The sequence below is a fragment of the Ovis aries genome, chromosome 7 (genome assembly GCF_016772045.2).
Source record: "Ovis aries strain OAR_USU_Benz2616 breed Rambouillet chromosome 7, ARS-UI_Ramb_v3.0, whole genome shotgun sequence".
Lineage (NCBI taxonomy): Eukaryota > Metazoa > Chordata > Mammalia > Artiodactyla > Bovidae > Ovis > Ovis aries.
Window position 1 is genome coordinate 17297484 of NC_056060.1, and position 22332 is coordinate 17319815.

General features: G+C 47.5%; 1 long non-coding RNA gene across 5 annotated transcripts in view; it reads right to left on the reverse strand.

Annotated features, from left to right (window-relative positions):
• The window catches only part of LOC121819946 (uncharacterized), a 176472-nt gene that overhangs the window by 67223 nt on the left and 86917 nt on the right, over window positions 1–22332 (reverse strand). For 2 of the 5 annotated variants that reach the window (XR_006060317.2, XR_009601343.1), the window contains one exon: window positions 13869–20710. The exons of 1 other annotated variant lie outside the window; for it this stretch is intronic. This is a non-coding gene — a long non-coding RNA (uncharacterized LOC121819946). Of the gene's footprint in view, window positions 1–13868; window positions 20711–22332 lie in introns of those variants that run through there. 2 more of the 5 variants (XR_009601342.1, XR_006060315.2) reach the window with 1 other exon arrangement.

A 22332-nucleotide genomic window follows, 5' to 3' on the forward strand; every position in this document is an offset into this window, starting at 1 on the left:
CCTATCTGTTTGCCATGGAGTGATGGAATCAGATGCCATGATCTTAGTTTTTTGAAGGTTGAGTTTTAAGCCAATTTTTTCACTCTCTTGTTTCACTTTCATCAAGAGGCTCTTTAGTTTTTCTTCACTTTTCGCCATAAGGGTGGTGTCATCTACATATCTGAGGTTATCGATATTTCTCCTAGCTATCTTAATTCCAGCTTGTGGTTCATCCAGCCCAGCATTTCGTATGATGTACTCTGCATCATAAGTTGAATAAGCAGGGTGAAAAGATATAGCCTTGACACACTCCTTTCCTGATTTGGAACCAGTATGTTGCTCCATGTCTGGTTCTAACTGTTGCTTCTTGACCTGCATACAGATTTCTCACGAGGAAAGTAAAATTCTTCATCTCTTGAAGAATTTTCCACAGTTTGTTGTGATCCACACAGTCAAAGGCTTTGGCGTAGAAGTAGAAGTTCTTCTGGAATACAGTAGAAGTAGATGTTCTTCTGGAACTCCCTTGCTTTTTCCATGATCCAGCAGATAGTGGCAATTTGATCTCTGGGTCCTCTGCCTTTTCTAAATCCAAGTTGAACATCTGCAAGTTCACAGTTCACGTGCAGTTGAAGCCTGTCTTAGAAAATTTTGAGCATTGCTTTGCTAGAGTGTGAGATGAGTGCAATTCTGCAGTAGTTGGAGCATTCTTTGGCATTGCCTTTCTTTGGAATTGGAATGAAAACTGACCTTTTCCAGTTCTGTGGCCACTGCTGAGTTTTCCAAATTTGCTGGCATCTTGAGTGCAGCACTTTCACAGCATCGTCTTTTAGGATTTGAAATAGCTCAACTGGAATTTTATCACCTCAGGTAGCTTTGTTTGTAATGATGCTTCCTAAAGCCCACTTGACTTTGCACTCCAGGATGTCTGGCTCTAGGTGAGTGATCACACCATCGTGGTTATCTGGGTCATGAAGCTCTTTTTTGAATAGTTCTTCCATGTATTCTTGCCACCTCTTCTTAATATCTTCTGCTTCTGTTAGGTCCACACCATTTCTGTCCTTTATTGTGCCCATCTTTGCATGAAATGTTCCCTTGGTATCTCTCATTTTCTTGAAGAGATCTCTAGCCTTTCCCAGATGGCGTGGTACCCTGTGAGTATTAGCAGGCAGTCTAGAGAGTTTCCTTATTGGGTGAGGATGCCGAGTTCAGAAAAGTCCAACATCACACAGCTAGTGATCAACAGGCAAGGACACGATTTAGTTGTAAAATCCCATCTCCTCTTTTCTTTGCATGGGTCAGCTACCTGGCCCTACCCCAACATGATGCTTTAACCCAATCACATCTCGAGAAATTGCCTTTAAAAAGGCTCACTAGACACAGGAACAGGCAGAGCCCTACGTCACCCCATCATTCACTCCTGAGTAACAGCCCTTTCCTCTCTATAGGCATAAGGTTGATGACACAATACTTCAAGAGATGATTGCATGCATGCTAAGTCACTTCAGTCATGTCTGATTCTTTGCAACCCTATGAACTGTAGCCCACTAGGCTTCTCTGCCCGTGGGATTCTCCAGGCAAGAATACTGGAGTGGGTTGCCATTTCCTCCTCTAGGGGATCTTTCCAACCCAGATCAAACCCTTGTCTCTTACATCTCCTGCATTGGTAGGTGGGTTCTTTACCTTTAGTGCCACCTGGGAGACCCCAAGAGACCATTACAAAGAGCCAGTTCAAAGCCCATGAAGCTCTACAAGTGTGTAAAGACAAAGATTTCTCATCTGGACACAAAACCAAGTCCTTCTGGATCGGGAAAGAATTTAGGAAGCTGTTAAGGATAATTACCTTGTTTTGACAAGGAAGAGAAAGCCAGAGATGGTTAGTGACCTTCTCAAGCTCACACAGCTAGTCAGTGGCAGATCCAGACCTAGAGTTCAAAGCTGATTCTCCAGGATTGGTGAACCTCGCATTCCACAATGCTGGAGAACATTTCCAGAGCCAAATCACTCAGCAGTTTTGTCATCTCTGGTAAAGCCCTTTGGCCAACTTTCACCCTTCCTTTGTCTTCAAATACAGCATCCTTCTAGTCCCCTTTGCAATTGTCCACTGGCTATCTTAAAATTACTGCAGTCTCATATGCTTATTTTAGCTACAGTGGGTCTGAAATTTACACTCAGCTTGTGTGAGCTTTTCAAAGCCAGAATCAACCCCCCCACACACTTGTCTTTGAGTATAGGCCGTGAAGTGCAGGCCAGTTATGGCCAAAAAAATCAAGGAGGAAAGGATTTAGCAAGCTTCTGCCCTCTCCACATTTCCTGGGTCACTAGAGAAGTTACTTCCATTAAGAATTCTCACTCGTCTGTAACACAAGAAATAAATCAGATGCTCAACCGAACCACACTGCCAGGGTGGCCTCCCCACCAAGTGTCAAGGAGTTGGCACTGTGGGCACCAATATTTATAGATCAGGTCAAGCAATGACACATTAAGGATGTTCTAAGAAACAGAGGTCTTTATATGCTTGACATCAACAGGGGAGGATAAAAGAAATGGAGTGCTGGGGATCTATAGAAACTTCCCAGCAGCCGAAAGGACCTGGAGGGCAGCATGGGAGGCAAATAGGGACTCCCAGGGGATTTTTAACACCCATTCCATTACCCACTAGTCCCTCCAACTTGCAGTGGTGGTTTGAATTGTGGATGTTTCAGCAAACAGCGTACCTCCCAGCTTCAATCCATCTTCGTATTCCTACAGTGCCTAGCACACAGCAGGTACCCAGTAGCTGCCTGCTGTATGCTATGCTGTGCTCAGTCATGTGACCCCATGGACTACAGCCACAAGGCTCCTCCTGTCCTGGGATTTCCCAGGCAAGAACACTAAAGTGGGTTGCCATCTCCTTCTCCAGGGGATCTTCCCAAGCCGGGGATTAAACCCGCATCTTTGGTGTCCCCTGTATTGGCAGGCAGATTCTTTATCACTGGCGCCACCTGGGAAGCCCTAGCTCCCTGCTGAAGGACTCACTTAATGCGGTTAATGGCATAAGGCACTTGACAAAATAAAGTGAAACACATTTTGCTCACAGAACAGGGTTGTCCCCAGCCAGGGAACCCTTCGAGTGGCCAAGCAGACACCCATGAGTGGCAGTGCGTGCTAAAGGGTGTCACCAGCCTCCTGCCTTCGAGAGCAGACAGTTTGGCAGAGGACACAAGTGGCACACACACACGTGGTTTGGCTGATGCTTTTCATTTTTAATGTACTTCCTCTTTTCCCTGCTTGGAGGGTGACCTTCCCGTCCATCCCAGGGAACCATCTGCCCGGAAGCAGATTAGCCTTTGTTTCAAAAGGGATGCAGAAAGAAAGGTTGAAGCAATTTTCAGTTATTGACACACAAAACAGGATTATACACTGGGGCACTAGTTTTGTAAGCCAGGCTATTGTCTCAAAGAGGATTTCCAAATTCCTTTTTAGCCTCCGTTAGCATACCAACTGCCCCAGAATCCCCCTAATGAGTGGACAAATCCTGGGGCCTATTTGCCATTAAGGTTCAGCAAAGATTTGGAGTTAGAAAGGGAAAAGCTATGAAGAGTGGAGGCCCTCAGTGTCCCCTGACACGCCCACTGCAGCAGGGAGGGGTGAATCCCTCAGCAGGTAGTAGACTACAGGGCCAGTGGGCTGGACACAGATCTGGCTGTCCCTCCCCCTCCCCCAACAGGACTGCATCCCATGAGAGTTAAAGATAGACTGAGTCAGCCAGGGGTGTCCTTGGGACCCAGCCAAGGCCAAGCCAAGGTCTTCCCCTGCCTCTGGCTCTAGCAATGAATGCCCCCAGGCAGACAAAGCAGGAAGCACAGAGGAAATTCTTCCTAGGGACTTGGACTCAACCCTCACCTCCACACAGATTTAAGATTTTATAAGCCCCTCTATATATATACACCTGGACCCCATCTTAGCAAGTGCAACAGGTAAGTATTTTTATTCACGAGTTAAAATGTCCCTAATGAGACTATTTAAAATGATCAAAGCCAAATATATTCAATCATATTAGACAGTTAGTTAATTTTCTTTTCCCACTGTTTAAGATTGGGAGGGAAATCTGGTTAGGTATGGGGGAAAAACACTAGTTATATTTTATCTGCAAATATTAATTGTGTGAATAATCAGATCAGCCATATACACAACTCCTATATAAGGCAGATTGTGATTATAGCCAAATGAATGGAAAGATAGGAAGCTAGTGAAAATCCAGAGAACCAGTCAAGGATAGGATGGGCATTTCTTGTTTCTCTCTAACGAACTCCCCTTTCTCACTTCCTCCAGTCATCCTGCTTTTCCTTGAAGGACTATACCTCCCCCAGTCCACATGGTCAAGGTGAGGTTATCAGTCACAGCCCCCCTGCTCCAACCAAGGCTTAGACAGATGCTTCTCTGATCAATCAGAGAAGTGTTTATCAACTTGAATGCAGTGATTGGTACAGGATGAATGCCCCTCTTCCTGATCAGAGAAATACCTCTTGATATGAACACAGTGGTTGGTCCGGGATGGATACTGATCCATGGAGGACCAATCAGTCTTCTCTGTTCTTTCATATGAAGAGGCTGAGAAGGGTAGTGTTGGGAGGAGGATACATTTTGCTTTTAGATTTCAAGCCATAAAGAACCAAGCTTGGGGCTGCTGGGGAGAGTGCATATTTTTTTCTTTTTTTTAAATCCCATAGGAGGAAGAGCCCTGACGTACAGAAGGAAACAAAGAAAAGAGATGGATAGGGAGAGGCAAAGTTCCAAATACACAAATTGTTCCCTGGATCCATCTGTGTCTAAAGTTAACCTTAGATTTCAGAGTGACATGAATCACTAGTTTCCATTTTTTTCTTCTCAAGCTAGTTTGAGATGAATTTCTTATCATCACCATCAAAAGAGAAGATGACTCATACAGAAATGCCAAGAAAGTTACCTGGAGCAGTCAGGTCTAAAGCTAACTCTTGGAAAATGGGAAGTCTATTTGAAGTCTATTTGCTTAATTTTTTTTTTTTTGTTAACACAGATAGAGAACAAAGAAATTAGAAGAGAGAAAAATGAATGCAGGTGCCAACAATGGTGGGCAGTGTGTGCGGTACTGGGGAAGAGTCAGAGGGCAGAGGGAGCAGTGGGACCAGGGTCAGAGGTTAGGCTGGGCCCAAACTGTCTAGACGCCGAATAGCGAAAAGAGGAGAGTCTTCTTTTTCCCTACAAGCAGTGGAGGTCCATAAACAGTGTTTGAGCAGAATATGGCAAAATAGAAACAATCTCAAGGAAGGATGGCTCTGACCTTGACGCTAGAGATCTCATCCAAAGGAACCTACAGCTCCCTGGTGGCCATCCCCATGCATTTTTATGTTGGTGGCTATAATCACAGAGAGAATGAGCATTCCATGAGAGACCTTAACGAGCAATGCAACTTTTACAGAAGAAGAAATGGAGGCCCAGAGAGGGTACATGTTTTTCTTGAGATCATCATTAAGCAAGTCAGTGGCAAAAACCTAGACTAAGGTCTGAATCCCCACATGCCTAGATTGTGAAAGTAGTGGTAATGTCTCTATGCAGTTTTTCTCCTAGGCCAGTTAGGAGACTTAACACTTACATCAGTTTTCCATTGCTGCATAACAAATTCGTACAAACATAGTACTAATAACTTCCAAATGCATGCATATATTAGCTCAGGATTCTGTAGGTCAGAAGTCTGGCACAGCATGACTGAGTTCTCTGCTCAAGGCATGACACAGCCACAATCAGGCATTGGTCAGGCTGAGTTCCCATCTAGAGGTGCTGAGGAAAAGTTTACTTTCAAGCCCATTCTTGTTGGCAGAATTCAATTGCTTGTGGTTGTAGGACTGAGGATACTCTTTCTGTCTGGTTGTCACAGGAGAGATGTTCTCAGCTTCTAAATCTCATCCCAATTTCTTGCTATGTGGCCTCTCCATTTTTAAGCTGTAAATGATGTGTTGAATCCTTTCCATTGCTTCAAATTTCTGACTTTCTCTTCTGCAACCAGCTGGAGGAAACCTCTCTACTTTTGAAGGGCCCCTGCGATTAGGTCGGCCCCACCCAATTACCTCTATTTTAAGGCCAACTGACTAGAGATCTTAATTACATCTGCAAAACCCCTTCACAGCAGTACTAAGATTAGAGGCTGAGAGGAGTTATGAGTCCTGGGCTTCCCAGGTGCTGCTAGAGGTAAAGAATATGCCTACCAATGCAGGAGACTTAAGAGACTCAGGTTCAATCCCAGGGGATTGGGAAGATCCCCTGGAGGAGGGTATGGCAACCTACTCCAGTAGTCTTGCCTGGAGAATCCCATGGACAGAGGAGCCTGGTGGGCGACGGCCCATAGGGTCACAAAGAGTCAACATGACTGAAGTGACTTAGCACACACACACGCAAGCGTCCGGTAGCCATGTAGCCATGTCACACTGCCTGTGCATGCTCAGTCATTCTAACTCCTGGTGATCCCATGGACTCCTCTGCTCATGGAATTTTCCAGGGAAGAAGACTGGAGCGAGTTGCCATTTCCTCCTCCAGGAGATCTTCCTAACTCAGGGACTGAACCCATGTCTCTTACATCCCCTCCATTGCAGGCAGATTCTTTACCACTGTGCCACCTGTCTAGGGGGCTATCTCAGAATTTTATCCCCACAGTACCGCAGTGCCTCCTGGACTGGACTACTCATGAGGGGAGTCTGACAGCTTATTTCACTGAATTGGAGTGTGTGTGTGTGTGTGTGTGTGTGCACGTGCGTGTGTGTGTGTTGGGAAGGTACATAAATACACACAAGACAAACCTACCATCTCAAATAAGAAAACAAAGCTTACGGTCAAAGCAAGAAGAACAGCCCACCCTACATCTGGGTGGCACACCTGTGTTGCTCAGCGGCCTCTCCTCATAACTGACAACACTGTAACCCATTCAGGTGTGCCTGTAAAATTCAGTGTAGCCACTAGCAATTCCTTGAGAGCTCGCCCATTTGTTCTTTCTGGAACCTCAATGTCCTACTACCTCTGGCATGGCCGTCTCCATCCTCCTCTTGCAATCAACCCATGAACCTCAAAAGAGCTGCACTATCCCTCACTCTCTTGGGCCAGTCTGCTTTGGTTTCTGGACAGCCTGGAAAAGGCATCAGAGTAGTGGTCTGCGCACTTGGCCTGTCATCAGGCTGCAGCAGTAGGTGGCTCAACATCTGGGTCACTGGCCTGGGTCATCGGCCAGGGACCCAGGAGGTTCACCCTGGGTCCCATCCAGCCTACCCAAGCACCTTTATGTCAACAGACTTGTCCACGAGCCATATGGTCAGTCTTCAAAAAGTGGTTGGCACTTAGCTCATTTAATCAATTCCTTTACAGAGAGCTTGGAAGGGCTGAGAGGGAAATCAAAGAGAGAAATCCAGAGGGAAACAAGGTAGATGGGAGAAGACACTGGTGTTCTAATTCTGGCCTCTGACTTCCCTCCCTTGCCCTTTGGAGCACCCCACTGCCCAGCCCCTGGAATCTCAGAGCGCCTGATGGGCCCCGCAGCAGGAGCCCCACTGTCTAGGAGAAGCAGCAACTGCCGCACTGCCTTCTGCTCCAGCAGAGCCTGACTCTGAGCCTCCCAGGCTCCAGCAGTCGGCTCAGCTCCGAGCAGTTTGTTTTTTGAAAAGTCTCATAAATTTCCAAGAAACTTCTCCAGACAACTGTCACGAGGCTGCACCTGCCAAACAAACACAAACAGAGCTCTCCTCCACCAGATTAGTTACTTAATTAAGAAGAGAAAGAGACAAGGCACATAATGTGGAGATAATTACCCGTCTTGCCAAGTCTCCGAGTGTAGCGTGGCACACGCCGGCAAATTGCAGCACTGCCGCTAATGCATATTCATCCAAAGTTGTAACTGCTGCGAACATTTTCCACACAGACAGCAATATGTTCAACCAACAATCTGAGCTCCCTCTCGGATTCCAGCATCTTCCCACACCCTTCCCCTGCCTTCCTGGGCTCCTTCCTTGTCTCTCTGTGAAGGAATTTGCTAAACAAAGCAAATAGCAAACAAGTTACAAGCAAATGTGATCAAAACCCTCTCCAGGGATGCTGCTGGGAACAATCAATTCTGGACCCCAAAATGAAGTGTTTGGATTTTTCCCCCTAACCTACTGACTCATTTCATTTAATCTCATGTAATTGAATGGCAAGGATTTATTGAGGGTTTGTGTGCCCACCAAGTGCTGTGGAGGCACAAAGACCTGTATGAGGAGGTCTCAGCCTAAGAAGCTCACAGTCCATGGAGAGAGGAGTTCTCCTCTGTGAACTAGGTAGGGCGGGTATATGTTAATCCTATGTGACAGATGGAAACACAAGACCAAAGAGATTAACCCTACTGCTGAAACAACATAGTAACTACCTAGGTGATACGGACCTTGAACCGATACTGTATGGTGTGTGTTTAGTTGCTCAATTGTGTTTGACTTTTTGCAACCCTTCATACTGTAGCCCACCAGGCTCCTCTGTCCATGGGAATTTTCCAGGCAAGAATACTGGAGTGGGTTGCCATTTCCTCCTCCAGGGGATCTTCCTACCCCAGGGTTTGCAGTTATGTCTCCTGAATTGCAGGAGGATTCTTTACCCATCGTACCTATATTATCTGACTCCAAATCCTATGTACAAGACAAATAAGAGGAGAGTCTGTCTTGGAGACAAAGGAGGACAGAATGAAAACCAGAACCTGGGAAGGCCCAGGAGATGGCAGGGGGAAGGGGTGTGCCTGCTCCCAGCTTTGTCACTTCCTAATTCTACTACCTCTGTCAAATCACTGAACTACAAAGTTACCAATTTTCTCATAAATAAAATATAGATGGGACTTCCCTGGTGGTTCAGTGGTTAAGAATCTACCTTGCAATGCAGAGAACTAGGATCCCACATTCTGGGGAGCAGCTAAGCCAGGAAGAAAGACAGTGAGATCAAAGAAATAGAAATGCTGGTAAGACTAAGTAAAATCAGAATCCTGAAACTGCTCTCTGGGATAGTGCCTGGATAGTGCTTGAAAAGACAAGCAGAGCAAAATGGAAGAACACGGAGAGAGAGGCAGGAAGTAAGATGGGAGCCTCATGCTATTTGAGGCTGATGTTATTTGAGTGTGGCTTAATATATAGCAAGACATCCTCAGAAAGAAATGGAAGCCAGGACATTTCAGGTACAGGCAAATGCATGGAGAACATTCAGGAGAGAGAGTCAGAACCTGGGATGAAGTGAAGAGGAAGATCAGGAGGGAAGGTCAGGAAGCCCCAGGTGCTACGGGGCCTTGAATGCCAGGGCGAGACACACGCACAAAGGCATTTGGACTGTCGTTTGAAAAGCGGTGCTAAGTTTAACAGTTGGCAGGCAGGCCTTTGAAGAAGAAAGTCCATGAGGAATCCAGTGCATCCAGAGAAGAAAGAATTTGGCCTGTTTCCAGAACATGCTCACGTGGTCGGGAAATTGACAATGTTTGACAATGTTGTCAATTTTGTTTGAAAGTACATTCTTATCTGATATCCTGCTCTCTCTACTCAGCCTTCTTCACCCTAGGCCACCCAAGAGAGCCCATGAGAAACCAGATGCAGTGTACTTGAAAAAATGAATAAATTAACTCACTTCAAAGAAACTCTAAACTGCCTTTATCATTTCAGGTTAGGCCCTGAGAACCTCAAAGGATATTTAACAGAAGACAACGGTTGACCTCCTTGGTGTAATCTAAAACAGCTCAAGACATAATATTTACTAACCCTGCTTCTCTTTTACTCTATAAATCTCTTTCCAAGGATAACAAATAGGTTTCAACTGGGATGCCAGATCCAATTCACTGGAGCTGCCTGGAGTGCAGGGTGGTGGAGCACTGTGAGGACACTCCTGATCCAGAGGGAAACCATAATTGATTAGTGCCATAATTGATTAGTGATGCCTGTCAAGGACACGGTACGGAAGAGTGGCTACTAAGATATTTGCATCCCTGACAGTTGTCCCTGGGCTTTGGGCTAGTTTAAGCCTTCATGGAGCCTTGGATTATTTTTCCCATTCTAAAAGGAGTAGAGAGCAGGCAAGAGCAACAGAAGCTACCAGATACGGAACTCTTACAGTCTTAGAATGCAGGGGAAGTGGTTTTCTTCTCTAATTGCCCTTCCATGGCTAAGGGTGAGGAACCTTTGTTCCTTGTTCTTTGTCATTGTCTATGACAATGGTTCTCAGTCTGGGATGGGGTGAAGAGGGGGATCAGGAGGGAAGGTTAGGTTGGGGCCAGGTGCTATGGAGCCTTGAATGCCAGATTATTCCCTGTGCATCAGCATAACCCAAGAGCTTCTGAAATGATGCAATGGCCCCACAGAGATTTGGTTTCAGCTGGTCCAGGGTGGGTTCAGGTGTCAGCATTATTCAAAGCTCCCCGGGTGTTTCTGATGTACAGTCAAAGTGTACCTTTGTGCCAACTGTAAACCCAACTAGGCCCTGACTTAGGCCCCACCATGAATTTTCTGTTCCTTGGGACTTCCCTGGTGGTCCAGTGGTTAAGAATCTGCCCTGCAATGCAGGGGCAGTGAGTTCCATCCCTGTTTGGGAAACTAAGACCCCTCATGCCGTGGAGCAACTAAGGCCCTGTGCTGAGCCCACACACCACATCTCGAGAGTCGCAACAAAAGATCCTGCATGACACAATTAAGACCTGATGCAGACAAATGAATAAATATATCTATTTTTAAAGTTCCTGTTCCTTGAAGACCATGTGAAGGTTCTAGTCCTCTCCTGGGAGGTGCAGGAAGTTCAGCTGGTGACATGAGGCCAAGATCCAAGGATATGAGACTTGTGGGGCGAGGTCTCATTCTGTCAGTATTAGACTTCACAGGGACGGGTCTGAGCCAGGCCTGGGGTCAATGGGCAGACTTTGGATAGATGGACTAACACTCATAGGATGAAGTATGGGGTCACAGAACGCGGATAGCAGCTGGAGCAAGCCGGGGCAGAGGCTCTGGATGGGAACATGAAGGAGGAAACCGCAGTTGTCCTGGGACCAGGGCCACGTGGCCTGAGAAGAGCTAGCTAAGAACTGAGGTCATGAACCTGCCAGGTCCTGCCAGGTGTGAGCACTATCCAGACTTTCTGCCTGCCAAGTCTTTCTTCTGGGAGCCCCACCTCTAGCCAGCTTCTGGCCCCAGGTACTGCTTTCTCCGTTTGTATTTCCTATTCAAACAAGTTACTTGAAACCAAATTTTCCTTCTGACCACAACGTCTCTCAGTATAGTCCAATTCCAAAACTAGGCTTTCAGAGCGGACTTAAGGAGCCTGCCCGTGAGAGTTCACTGGGGCCTCCTCCTTCCAGGTGGAACAGTGGGCTCCCTTGGTTGATGTCTCCCTCTGCGTGAGCCCCAAGAATCCTCCCCACCAGCGTGCACTCCAGGGACTGCCAAGAGCCTGTTGTTTCAACTTGGCACCTGCCCATGTTGCTTCTCTTGTCCCTTCCTGTCTCCCACCTGTTCACAGGGACTTCTAAATTAGTCATCTGTTGCCAAGGAAACGTTCTGCTTCCTCTGAGGTGTGAAGCCTGAGGGACTCAGTTATGGGGGAGGGAAAAGTGATTTACCGGGGCTGGCGTGGTGCCTGCGTTCATCAATACCTGGGTGGCAAAGGCTAGAATTCTCTGGAAAGGTGTGGTCCTCCTACTCCCAGCATCAGCATCAATGGAAAGGTTTGTTAAGATGCAGACTCCTGGCCCCACTCTGACTTCCTAAGTCACCACTTCTGACAGTGGGTCTCGGAACTGCTTATGGTGCCAAGAGACTCATGGTGGGAACAGAGTCTGGAGGTCAGAAAAGAGCATCTCCAGCTTGGCCAGTATGCAAACCGCTTCTGGAGGACTGTGGCATTTCCTAGAACTTGACCACATTCGGCTGTTTCTAAAAATTATGTCTTTATCACTTGGTATTTGTAGAACTCTGTGTGTATTTCTCCGAGCTGAACACAGAGGTGGAAAGGAAGAGACTCAAGGATTAAATAATAGAGAAAACCAGAACTGTGATTTGGAATATTTCCTTTGTGCCCTGTTAAGCAACTTCCCAATTTCTAGCAAATCCTATGAGCTCTCCCAGTGAAAACTGCATTCCCAGCTTGTTCAAGAAAACTCAGCATTTAATTAGATCTCCATTCCTGATTGAAACAGAACTAAAAGAACAGTAAAGGTCAGAACACTTTTGTGCTGGAATCAGACACATGCAGCTTTGCCTGCTCCCCAGAGATCCATAGAAACTATTCCCCATGGTCAGAGAGGCCAGAGGCTCCCTCTCCATTTATGTATCTGGTGACCATTGCCACTCAGCCCTGTGACGTACTAGAAACTGCTTTGAAAGCTGTAGAGCCCTATTCAAGTACGGGAGATGACTGTTCCAGGTGTTTGCTCTCCCCACTAATACTGCTCAAGCATCTGCTCCAAGTCAGCAGCTTTACCATACTGAAATAGGAGGGAAGCGGGTAGGGCACAACCCTTGAAAGAATGACATAGCCCAAGGACATGACACGAACTGGAACCAAACAGGCCCAAAGTGGCTGACAGTTCCACTTCCACTAGAACTTGAACCTCAGCATACACTCACTGTAACACATCACAAGCTAAAGGGCACACCCAGAGGTGCCACAACAGTTTCAAGTGAAGTGAAATTGTTAGTCTCTCAGCTGTGTCCAACTCTTTCATGTCCCCATGGACTGTAGCCTGCCAGGCTCCTCTGCGCATGGAATTCTCCAGACAAGAATACTGGAGTGAGCAGCCATTCCTTTCTCCAGGGGGTCTTCCTGACCCAGGGATCGAACCCAGATCTACCCACAGATACTTTACCATCTGAGCCACCAGGGAAACCCTGCGGTCACCCATAAAGACTGCAAAGTAGGTGGTGGCTCAATTCACAGAAATCTCTACCCCTTCCCCCAAATAACTGGAAATACTTCTCCCACTCATTAGCCTATGAAATTACTCAGCCCATAAAAACTCACCACACCATGTTTTGGGATCTCTTGCCTTCTGAGAGGGCTCACACTCTGTGGAGTATGTTTCTCTCTAAATAAATCCATGTCTTACCTATCACTCTGGCTCTCATTGAATTCTTTCTATGATGAGACATCAAGAACCTGAGCTTAAGTCCTGAGACCAGGAATGTGATCTCAGCTGAAAGATCGTGGGTTCAATCCCAACCTGAGTTACGTGTTTTCAGTACGTCTTCTCATCCTATATTCTCATCCCTATTTCACAGATGAGTCAACAGAAACATAAACGACCTGCCCAACTCATACAGTTGGTGAGAAACAGGGTTCTGTGTGCTTCTGAGAGAAGTCCCCTTTCCATTACCCATCATCCATCCCTGCAGTCTTTTCTTGCTTTAACTGAAGCCAGGATCCTCTGCGTTGATACTGACATTGAGTCTGACCCTCACAGCATCCAAGGGGGAAGCAACACTTTCAAACCAACTCATTTTAATTTCTTCTGATGAAAACCACCCGCTGGTATATACACTTGGAGACTGTTAGGAGGAAGAAGGCAACCATGGGAGAAGCAGAAAGCTCTGGGATGTTGGGCAGTGATGCCCCATGCTGTAGGAACTGTCTATCCATCGCCTTCCTCCAACACGTGTTCACCAAACCCCTACCTGCTCCACAAAGTTTCAGCAGTTGGGAGGCGCATGGGGGAGAAACAGAAAACACACCCTGCTCCCCAAGAACTCAAATTCTGACAGCTTCAGTGTGTGCCTGATGCTGAAGCTCACCTACTCTGTACACTGGTACTGAATCAAACTTCAAAGACAGAATTTTGCGTAAAGTAGAAAAGGATAACTTTATTACTTTGCCAGGCAAAGGGGGCACACAGCGGGCTAATGCCCTCCAAACTATGGTGTCCCCACTTGGAGACTTTATAGTAATTGTTCAGAGGGTGTGATCAGCTGGTGGACATTCTTCTGATGAGTTGGTGGTGAGGTAAGTAGGAGTCAGCATCATCAAACTTCACGTCCAACTGGCCTGGCGTCGATATGCTTGTGGTCAGCCTTCCATAGTTAATTGTTAAGTATTCCCACCTGCAAAATAGCTCAAAGATATTGTTGTGTGTATCTGTTGATGGGGAACCAGGATCTTACCCCAAGGCTGTTCTTAACTGTTTCTCCCTAGTCTCTCATTCTCTCCCTTCCCTAATTAAAAACTCCTTGAATTTGCCCATTGGAAATTAGAGAAGGTCATGGAGGTTGAAGGAAGGCTTTTTTACCATAATCAAAGAAATGGAGGATGCAAGAAAGCCCTGTGCCTAGGAGCCCCACAGATATCATGCATAGTGTCAGGCAGAACCCAGCCCTTCATCCCTCCTTTACAAGAAGGTGAATGGAGAAGACTTTTCTGTTTTTAAGGAGGGGGTTATTGGCAGGAGGATGGGGGCATCTCAGTGACAATGGAGATGCTCTAGGGGACACATCTAGGTGGACCTGGAGGCTCATTCTCCAGTCAGTGTACCAGCAGGATTCTTCTTCAGCTCCTCTTCTTCATACAATTGATAAGCTTCCCTGTGAACCCCTTTCTCCTAACAAGATGGAGCATTATGGAGACAGGAGCCTTTCCCAGCACATCCAATCCTGTGAGCCTGGCCTGAATGTGTCTGTGAGGTCATCCAGGCTCTGGGGCTGGGAGAACCCTGCTGCTTCTCTGCTTGGAAGTTGTATCCCAGGGTGCCCTCCTTTACACAAGACCGTCTGACACCGGATGTGTGGATGCAGGGAGCTTGCTTTGCAGAACAATGGCTATAATAAAGGTATGGGTCACACGACATGATCTTTGTGTTTTTGCAGAGTGAGATGAGAAGACAGGATGCAAAAATAATGAGGCTGTCTGCATCTGGGCTGGTTCTGAAGGGTCAGCGATTGCTGTGGAAAATCCTTTAAAGCCAGCTGTCTGGGACAGAGGACACAGGTGCATGGCTTGATAGCACATCTCCAAAGGCCATGTATCTCCCAAGGGAGTTCCCAAAGGGCACCCTGAGGTGCTGCAGCAAGGCCTCCAACCCACAGGACACTTGCCCCTTCAAGAGCATCCTGACAAGGACCTACAGGTTCTATCATGACTGTTGCAGGAAGGGCACCCTTTCCAGGACCTAAAAGTAGGCTCTTGTCTAACACCGGGGAATGAATCGTCAGAGGAGACACACGTGCTGGCAATGCAAGAGACTTTATTAAGACAGGGCGCCTGGGCGGAGAGCAGGAGGGTAAGGGTACCCAGGAGAGTTGCTCAGCTATGTGGCCTGCAGTCTTGGGTTTTATGGTGATGGGATTAGTTTCTGAATTGTCTCTGGACTATCTTTCTGACTTGAGGTCCTTGCTGGTGGTGTGTGTGCAGTGCTCAGTCAAGATGGATTCCAACGCGAAGGATTCTGGGAGGTTGGCAGAACATATGGACTGAAGTCTCCTCTCTCCTTTGACCTTTCTCAAATTCTTCTGGTTGATGGTAGCTTGTCAGTTCCGTGTTCCTTACCAGGACCTCCTGTCCTAAGATAACTCATGCAAGTGGTTGCTATGAGACCTGGACAGGGCAGGCAGTTTCTGTCAATGGTTTCCCTGACTTGACGATGGAGTGTTCTCTTCTCCAGGAGTCAGCAACAGACACCAATCCCCCGCCCAGGGAGGCAAACAGAGCTATGTCTGCTCCCTTCTGCTTTGGCCCTAGACACTCAGTCTACCATTTCCTGTTTTCTTCCTTTCCTGGATTCATCAGGAGGCTGAAATGTTAGTGAGCAGAGCCCCATCCTCCTCCGGCCTCATTGGGGGTCTTCTCTTAGGGAGATGGAGTTCATGCTCTGTGAGCAGAGAGGCTATGACAGGCCTAAGCTGGTGTTTTATTGTCTTATTTAATCCTCTTAACCACTCTAGTCACCTACCATCCACGCCCCTGTCTGTGTCCTCTGTGGTCAGACTGCAATAATTCTTGCCTCTATCACTTTCTTTTTCTTTTTTTAATGACATGTCTTTTTGGTTTTGTGGGGTTTTGTGTGTTTTTTTTTGCTGTGCCAGGCCTTAGTTATGGCACATGGGATCTAGTTCCCTGACCAGGGATCAAACCTGGGCCTCTTTCATTGCGAGCACTGGACCAGCAAGGAAGTCCCTCGACCACTCTTGAGCAGTGTGATATTGGCAAAGATTCCTAACTCCTGAGACCCCACCCCTGCCTCCATAAAATTGGCCTCTTAAACACACTGACCTCTTCCTGTGTTCTTGTGAGGATTCGAAGAGATGATGCCAGATCAAGAATATGGCACCCCATCCGGCACAAGATGGGCACATTTGCACATTATCATTTTGCGCATTGTTATTATGAGCTCAAGGAGTTATGAGTGACTTCCTAAAGGTCCCACAGCTGATGAACAGCAGAACTAGATTTGAACTTAGTTCTGACTAATTCCAGAGTTCATTTACCAGAACACCTTATGGCTGTGGGTCTAAGATGTGGTCCAGGACCAGTAGCATCAGCATCACTGAAAATGCAAATTCTCTAGTCCCATTCCTAAGGAGTCGGACACTGGGGATGCCCCCAGCGATCACCCTACCCTCCAGGGGATTCTGAGAAGCTTCGGTGTGGGGAAATACAGCAGGACAGTCCCTCAACTTCCCTATGGCCTCAATCCGCCCCTCACTCAGATATAACTTCAGAACTTTTTGAAGCTCCATGAAGGAAGTACCAAGCAAAGCAAATCCTTAAGAACTGAGAGGATGAGGCACAAAGGAGCAATTAGAATCAAGGAGGAAGTTAGCACTAACAAGAGGGTAGTTATTTTGAGTGAATTTTTAAAAAACAACAACAACAACATAGGTGAGTCACATCTTCAGAAATTCACAAAATCCCTCTCCTTCTCCCATGCCTCCTTTGTGCATCCTCTCTCCATTCCTGGTCCTAAGAAGGGCCACAGGGACCTGCAGGGTTTACGATCTTCGCCAACTGTGTTTCTCCCTCCATGCAACCCAGGCTGTTGAGAACAGGGGTGATTGGGCGTCAACAGCTGTCACAGTGAGATCCAGAAAAGAAAAGGGGAAAGAAAGACATGCCCCTTTCCAAGGGAAACTGGAAGAAAAAGCCTGGGAGACCCCATGTGCTTGTCAATGGAGGGACTGGGCAAGCCAGGTGCCTAGGACATCAAATTGAAGGAGACACTTGCCAGACCCAAGAGTATGTACCTCTTGAAAGTCTGCACCCTTGCCCTGGCCCTACCTGAAGGTAAACCTATACTTTGACATTAAAATGTTGGCTTCTCCCAGATAAGTCACCTGAGTCAGGAGAATCATTTTATTCTTTGATTGGAAAGAGCCACCTGCACCCACACAATAGACAGGTGAGGGCCCAGAAATCTCAGCTAACACCTGCTTGTGACAATCGTGCTTATGGAGCGAGCCTGTCTCACCACACCAAGGTGGGACCCATGCTGATGGTACAGCACCCTAGGGACCCCCGTCTGGGCCCTCCCAGCTGCCAGGAGGTAGTGCCCGCCCATGCCAGCTGCCAGGCCAGCCTCTCTGTGCTCAGGAGCCCTGCAGAATCTGAACAGACAGCAGGTGGGAACCCCACCGGGGAAGGCAATGAAACTCACAGCTATAAACGAGTTTATTATTGTTGTTAACTCAGGAAATAAACGTCTCGAGCCCTAATAAAATGTTGTGTTTTCTGTCTTTATGTCTCAGAGCTGAGGTTTTTCCCATCACCACGGCTGCCTGGAGCTGGTGACAGGGCCAGGGCCTGCTGACGGGGGTCTCGGGTGGCCCCTCCCCTGTCACTCAAGCCCCACCTGGTTCTTTCAGGAGGTGTCAGGAAAGGTAGGCACAGTGGAGGGACTTGACCAAGGAGGAAACTTCGTATGAAGGAAACACACACACCTCAGGTACCTCCTCAAGAAGCATGATCAGGAACTTCCCTGGTGGTCCAGTGGTTAAGGATTAGCCTTCCAATGCAGGAAATGTGGGTTTGATCCCTGGTCAAGGGACTAAGATCCCACATGCCACAGAGCAACTGGACCCACATGTTGCAACTACTGTGCTCCTACGCCTCAGTGAAGATACTGCGTGCTACAACTACAATGCAGCCAAAAAATAAATTCATTAAATCTCAAATAAAAAAGAAGCATGATAATTTCCTCTCTGTTCCAGTGCGGCGTGTGCTGCACGTGGCTGCAAGTGTGTATGCTGAATGCGCTTTACATTATGAACACTCAGCGTGGAATTGTGGTGACAGGCCAGTTTCAGCTTTCTCTGAGACTCCATAGAGATTATGCAGAGATCCTCCTGGGGCTGACATTCTATAAATTCATGAATGGACTTTGAGGACAGGGTTTCCTTGACCAGGTAGACATGGACAAATGCAAGTGAGGACAAATCCATTGAGAATCTTGGGGTTTTTTTTTTCTGGCCATGGGTCATGTTTTGGTCTGGTCAAATGCTAGTTACTGTATCAAGTAAACTTGAAATCATTAGGGGCTTAACACAAAATAAATTTATCTCTTGCTCCACGAGACTGTTTCTGGTTGATGGGCACCTCTCCTCCACGTGGTGACTCTGGGATCCAGGTTTTACTCATCTTGTGAATCTGACCTTCTCCAGGAGTCTCTGAGTTCTCTGAGAGAAGGCAGGCTCCTACACCATTGGTAAGAACTAGTCTTATGGCCCAATGGTTTGAAAGGGAGCCTGGGAGATGTAGTCTCTGATTGAGGAATGGCCTTAGTATATGAAATTCTGGTAGACAGCTGGTGGCAGAGACCAGCCTGTTAGAGCGATGAGCAAAGAAGCCAAGGGCTCAGGCTCCCAGCATATAGGGCTGAACCTGGCTGCCCCAAGACCTTCTGGTGGGGCATCTACCCCACCAGAAATCTTCATTGTCACCAAGGTCGGGGGAAAATGGAAGGAAATTGATGGGTGACTCCGCACAGATGCTCTCAGTTTCTCCAACTGCAAAATGGCATTTCTAAGAGTCCTTATTAACACTTTCCTGGTTGGGTCAGGATTACATAAGATGACACATGTGAGCACCCTCACCCCATGATACCTGCACTGCGAATGTTAATTAATGAAAGGGGAGTCTCCATTAGAGCCAGTGAAGCTGGGAAAGAGGCAGTTTCTGTGGCTGTGGGAAGGAGATACTCTACTCTGCCTTCTGTCCTAACAAACGTCCCCAAATCTGATCCCGCAGTCCTTACATCTGAGCCTGGCCAGGGCCTTGTAAGTTAGAATCACGTGTGTCTTCTTGGTTTAAAGCCACTCAAGCAAAACTGAACTGACACCAAACACCTTCCCTTAGACTATGACTGTGGACACAAAAATCACAGAGAGAAGGAAACAAACTTTAAAAAAAAAAAAAAAAGGATGCAGTTTCAGCTATAGATGCTATAAAGCCATATTTAGTGCCAGTTTAGCACAATCTTATACTGCCTTACATTATTTGAAGGTTTAAGTGAGTCCACCAATCCAAAATAATTACCCTGCTAGAAGTTGAGAGAGAGAGAGAAATAAGAGATGTGATGTCCTATTCTCGAATAGCTGATGACAATGAGGACGTGGGAAAGGACAGCCATTCTCCTTTAAATGAGAACCCCTGTCCTGATAATAAACAAGGGCACCACAGCTGGGATGGCTCCAAGGGAGGGCAGGGGTCACCTTGCTGTGTACCCTACCAGGTTACGAAGTTGACTCTTCCTCTGCGGTCCTTTCGCTTGGTGATGGGCGTGGGCGTGCACTGGTGGGGATGTGAAGTGGGCCTGGCTTCCCCACAGGCATACTGGCTCTCCTATCTTCACTGAGCCCCTTGAAAAGCGTCCCGACAGATGTAAAGAATCAGAGTTGAGCTGTGCACACAGTGCGCCTGAAGGTCTCCTGCCTGGCCGGCCCACGCACCACGGGTTGCATGAAACTTGCTCTTAATGCAAAGGGAACGAGACGTTCTCTTCCGCTCTCGGGGCTGGCCCACATGTTCTACAGACTCTGCTGGGTGCGTGGTAAGGGCTCCGGACATCATCAGATGCAATCAGTGATGCTGCTGGGATTCCCCCCTCCCCGCTCCTTTGCCTTTTCTCCCCACTCTCTCCCTCTACCCAGGCAGCTGAGACACTCAGTCTGCAAAGAATATTCTTTGCTTTATCAGATTCTCCTGCACCAATCTGAGGGCTCTAATCCAACAGGAGGTTAATGGTGCTTGTGTGTGTGTCTGTGTGTGTGTGTCTGTGTGTGTGTGTCCCCCTCCTTGGCCTGATTGAATGGAAAGAACACAGACTTGGGGGTCACACTGGTCTGGGTTCCAATCCCAACTCTGCCACTTACTCCATGTAACTGTGGGCTAACTGTGCAACCTTCCAAAGCCTCACTTCCCTGTGTGCAAGATGGAGGACATCCCCACCAGGAGACCTTTTGCAAGGGGTAAAGGATGACATGGCAGATACTAAAGGGCTGCTAGCTCCCTTTCCTTGTGCATGCATGAGTGTGTGCTAAGTCACTTCAGCCGTGTCTGACTCTTTGTGACCCCCTGGACTGTAGCCCGCCAGATTCCTCTGTCCATGGGATTCTCCAGGCAAGAAAACTGGAGTGGGTTGCCATGCCTTCAAGGACATGGGTAGCCATGCAGCCTCGCTTCTGTGCTCCACTCTGGAATTTCCACCATTAGAACTTCATCCCTTAAGCCTCTGATCCTTGTGAAAGTCCAGCATCCACTGGGAGAAAATCTGCATAGTAGAAAGATCACAGAGTGAGGGGTACTGGGAGACACTGAAAGCGAACACAGAGACATAGATTCCCAGCCTGCATGGCAGGGAGAGCCTAACTCTGGTTCTAACCTAACCGATTGGCAGCAGGTTCTGGGCGTGCTGTGTCGAGGCTGCTGTGTTGAGGACTCTGAGGTCACTTTTGGCTTGGAGGAAGGAGGCATGCCTGGTCAATTGGTGATGTTCGTGAATGAAGACAAGGAGGTCATTGGGTCTCGAAGGGCGTGGGGAAAGAGGGCTGGCAGCATCCTGGGTGTTTTTGTTCCTGGGTACTCAGTTGACTTGTCCTCTGCCTGCCACAACCCAGATTATTCCTCCAGGAGTTCTTCCTGACTGATCTTCCTAAGCTTTTCCTTCCCTTTGCTTTCCTTTCTCTGGACCAAAGCAGCCTGACTGGCTACCGAGCATGGCTGTGCTTTACTGTAAGCCCAGCTGCTTCCAGCCAGAGCTGGCTCTTGCCCACAGAGGAGAGCAGCTTTGAGCATGCAGCACCATGCCTCAGAATCCTTCTCCCCAAGCCTCATTATGATATTGTCGATATTCCCCTCGAAAGGGCATCTCTCCCGACGCCTTCGCCTTTTTATTAATGTGTGTGAAGGCAAGTCAAGCCTGATTATCATGAAGACAATTGCTAAATCCCTCCTGGAGAAGGCTCATCCAGACTGTGTAGGCGGTTTAATTTCAAAGACCCATTAATTGGCAAAATTGCTTAAGCAGCTGCTCTTGATGTCATTTCAGGACCACGTTGTGAGACACAAAGAGGAGGGGAATGGGAAGGAAGGGAGGAAGAGGGCTTCCCAGTGGCCAGCCTGCTCAGCCTTGTGAACCAGGCCATCAGCCCAGCATCTGCCAAGGTCCACTCTCCCCAGGTAAACAGATATCAACACGAGGAAGACTATATCATGACCTGTGTCTGCGGGTGTGCTCAGCCGCTCAGTCGTGTTCAACTCTTTGCAGTTCCATGGACCGCAACCCATCAGGTTCTTCTGCCCATGGAATTTTTCAGGCGAGAGTGCTTGGGTAGGGTGCCATTTCCTCCTCCAGGGGATCTTCCTGACCCAGGGATCGAACCCACATCTCTTGCGTCTCCTGCATTGGCAGGTGGATTCTTTACCACTAGTGCCACCTGGGAAGCCCCCAGCACATAGAGCCTGCCATAAATTAAGGCCTAAATAAAGTTTTGTTACAAGGAACATGCAAGGTTTATGTGCATGGGTCATACAGTTGTCCATTCATTCAGTAAACATGTGCCAGGCATGGTGCTGAGTAAAGAGTGTGGGCCTCATTTGAGAGAGAAAGTCTGACAAGCTATCAAGGGATGTGGACCTGGGGAGATTCTGAGGTGAGCGTAGCACTCCCAGCTCAGGAGACTGGAGAAATGTTTGCAGGGGAGAGACTCAGAACTGGAATATGGGAAAGGGACATAGCAAAGCTTTTTGACACCAAAGCCTTCCAGAAAGCAACAAATACAGAAATAAATATCTAAGTGTTCTAGTTAATATTCAGAAGACAGACAAATCCTGGGATGAGCATGTTTTCTAAAAAATTACTGAAGCATAACACATGCAGAAAAGAGGATATAT